This window comes from Ornithodoros turicata, chromosome 1 (genome assembly GCF_037126465.1).
Source record: "Ornithodoros turicata isolate Travis chromosome 1, ASM3712646v1, whole genome shotgun sequence".
In the NCBI taxonomy this organism is placed as follows: Eukaryota; Metazoa; Arthropoda; class Arachnida; order Ixodida; family Argasidae; genus Ornithodoros; species Ornithodoros turicata.
The window spans coordinates 66,935,569-66,939,128 of record NC_088201.1 but is presented as its reverse complement, the minus strand read 5'-3'; the positions used below and the strand labels follow the sequence as shown (position 1 = coordinate 66,939,128).

At 45.8% G+C, this 3,560-nt stretch overlaps 1 long non-coding RNA gene across 1 annotated transcript; it reads right to left on the bottom strand.

Moving 5' to 3' along the window:
- Positions 1-295: 295 nt before the first annotated feature.
- LOC135400056 (uncharacterized) lies at positions 296-1,483 on the bottom strand. The gene is made up of 4 exons (XR_010424509.1): positions 1,249-1,483; positions 996-1,166; positions 762-912; positions 296-570 (listed from the first exon to the last, which is right to left on the bottom strand). It is a non-coding gene; the product is annotated as an uncharacterized LOC135400056 (long non-coding RNA).
- Between the last annotated feature and the right edge of the window lie 2,077 nt (positions 1,484-3,560).

Sequence of the window (3,560 nt, the reverse complement as noted above, 5' to 3'; positions counted from 1 at the left end):
TTACTTCAGTGCAGTCTATGATAAATTTGCATCGTGGGTAATGCACTGTGAAGCACTTGGGAACAGAGTCTTGTGGCCTCTGGGGATGGTACAAAGATCCAATGAGCTGTAGTAGAAGTCAAAGTTCTCAAAATTAAAGAAAAGATTCGAGACGCAGTACTTCTGTGCACCCCAAATAGAATGCCTATTGACGTAAAAGATATCCCTAGCTTCATCTTCACCAAGAAAATAAGGAGCTTGTTCGGTAATGTGACATCGGTTTTCCTCACTCGGAAGCTAGAAAGTAGGCTGAGCAGCAAAGCAAACACATTCATACTAATACCACACAAGTCCTGCAAAGCCTGCGGAGAGTCCTTCAAACTCTCAATACCCTGGAAAAGCGACAACCTCTCAGCATTAGCGGTTGCTGTTGACTTCGTTGTGGGTGCAGCAAGAACACTTGCAGCAGCTGTGATGATGTGTCACTTGCGTTGACGCACCATCAGTGGAAACCGCTGAGATGAAAACTGAGAACGTTGCTTGGCTGTCTATACTTTGCTCATCAGTCTGGGTTGCCTGGTTATGAAGCAACTGATTGAATGACGGAGAAGAAATTTGATGAAACGCACTTATTGATACCAATATATTGAGGATCAAACTTTTTGCTCTCAGTGCTAAACATTACATATTTTTTGTCTGTGCTGCAAAATCATCATATGATGTAATTCGCTTTACAAAGCTGCTGAACAAGGACGACAGATTCAACATATGGCAATGCTTACCACTGTGGCATGTGTGGCTGAGAAGGCCTCTTGATCTGCAGCTACGCCTGAGATTGTTTCTTCAGATGGCAGGACGTCAACATCCGTGGCGCTCATGTCTTCCAGTTGGATGCAGTGCGTTTGCTTTCTTTGCTGGCCCCGCTTCTTGGACCTAAATTTGCATATTGTTATCCCGCGCACAAATCTAACTTCGTCACAGTTAAAATTTCTAGTGATGCAAAGACATGTACTTGCCTTTCGTATCGTGCGAGATCTAGGTCCGCTGTACTTTTAACTGCATAGACAGAAGGAAAGATTGACGGGACGTAAGCCGGGTGGCGCTCAATATCGCTCTTGACCCCGCCGACAAAATGCACGCTGCAAACTCTTGAGCCTTTGTTCGGCTCCCATGGGCTGCCATCCTCACTGTAACATGTAACCGATTGTTTCGTTACAGCCAGGTTACCCAACAGCATATTAATGTATTTATACTATATGGTATACGTACTTCTATCGTCGAACGGCTTGTATCCAACGCTGCCTCCGATCGCGCTCGTAGGGCCGAGACGGGAAGCGGTAGAACTTCAGCGTTGGATTTCTTCCTCGGTTCGAGCAGCCCACAATACAGCAATAGGAGCCACGTGAAGCGCCCACAGCGTTCCTGCTCATAACGCCAAAGCAAAATGCAGTTACTTGTGATTACAATGAACGCGCAATGGCAGGTACTCCGGGGGAATGGTCCACGTTCAGTTCCCTTATGCGCATTTTCGCCAGATGGCGCGCTGCCATCGCTCCGAAACAGTAGTGCACGGAGCCTATTGAAAATCAAAGTGCGCGCGTAGTGCGTTGTTTTTCTTATGGTGATGTTTGTAAATGCATATTTGTGGGTGAATATTGTCAGGTTCCTTTGGGGTCTCTCCTGCGTCTACTCCTCCTAAATGTGGCTTTCACCCTACAATTCTAGTGCATGATCAGATGCTGTAACACAAGCCTCTGCTCAACCTGTGGTGTCGTTGTGAACTCTCAGCACATTCTTATGGAATGTGCACTCTACTGCCCGCATAGACGGATTCTTTGTGATGAACTTGCCCCTATCAGCAAGAGACCACTCAATTTAGCTGCACTCATTGTTGCCATGAAGATCCTGTGCTCCATAGTCGGGTTCTTCACCTGTTTATGGACTTCCTGTCGTCCACTGGATTGTTCGAGACGCTCTAATTCTTTCTCGTATTTTCAGTCATCCTTCATCTTCATCATATAATGTTCCACGTGCAATGGGTTAGGATACTAAACCGCCGCGGTGAAACACCCCATCTCATCGTCATCATTTATTGTTGTTGTCCCTTGAGGTTCCAAACTTTCCAGTTCGGCTTGTTGAGGTAGCTTCACTTGGGAGCCCCAATGTGGGTGGTTCCTCTGCACAATTCCGCATGAACTTCGCGTGCTCCAAATACCGCTAATAATGTTAATGCGCAAATAATGCAAGATATTCAAACGGTAATGGTAACATCCCAGTTACGAACATCGGATTCCAAAGTTTCGAAAGTACAGAATCGGCCATCTTTATTCTTTATGATTCGTCCTTGAAACAGCTGATTTATGCAGCCATATTTGCGTATAGATGATTTTTTTGTTTGCGCTACTCGACTACGCGCGTTGCGGATCGTTTTTCCTCTCTTTGGTTGGTAACATGTAGGGTAATGTGGGGCAAGAGGAGACACAGGCCAAGACGCGACAATCTTTACTCGACGCCGCCTGTCTCAGACACGCGTTGCTCCATGCTCTTTGCTCATGGGCCGCACTACATGTCCGCTTCATTGCACGTGAGAATTGTACGTACGGGTGTATGCGTTTAATTAGGAGAAAAATATCGGTTACTTCTGTCTGGGATGTAAAGACCCGAAAAAAGGCGCGATTTTCTGTAGTCCGTTTTCTTGAAACCCGTGCAGCAGCGTTTCGCAAGCTTTTCTGTCAATGGTGGCAAAAGGGCAAGGTTGCAGGCCAGCTGGTACATAGTGAAAGAACGGAACCCGAGAAAGGGACAGAGGAGGGATGACACGTGTCGTGTCGTCCCTCCTCTGTCCCTCTCTCGGGTTCCGTTTTTTCTGTCAATGTAAGTTCACATCCTGTTTTTTATTCATTCTTCTAGATGTATGCAAAATATGGGCACTCTTGGTTATTCACTGTTGAACAGAAAAAATAATGCGTCCGTTGACATGCAAGATACCCACGTAAATGAACGCACAACGGTTTCATTATTATTTCATATTTTCTTTTCAAACGTTAAAAAGCAAAGGCGACCAATGGTTGGGTATCTCATTAGAAGTGACCACTACAATTTCCTCAGTACGGCGAAAAGATAGGTCTTGAACGCTGCTCCGACTGGAGTCTCCGTGCGTGCCACGCAATTTCATACCGCAGTCCTTCATTTTGCACGCGCGCATTTCCTGACGTTCCTACTTCGGCCATTGTTCAACACAACGACTTCAGCAAGAAACTTGGAGCAATAACAACCTTTTTGGTTACCCGGCATGCATCACATGTGAGAAACACGATCATAAACTAATCAGCTGAGCCGCGGATTAGCTCTCCTAAGCCGATTTCAAAGCGATGTGTTAAAGGTTACGTGGATGTACGAGCGCGTTTTTGGACGTTACAATGCAGCAAAAGCTATCCGCTCACAACGTGATCTGCGTTGCTATTAATCATAAGAAACGCGCATTTGAAGGGATAGTATGGTTTGCCCAAAATGTTCCTTGTGAGTGTGAAAGCATCGCTGTCGTTTCTCATGACTACCACTTTAAAACGCCGCGAATGAAA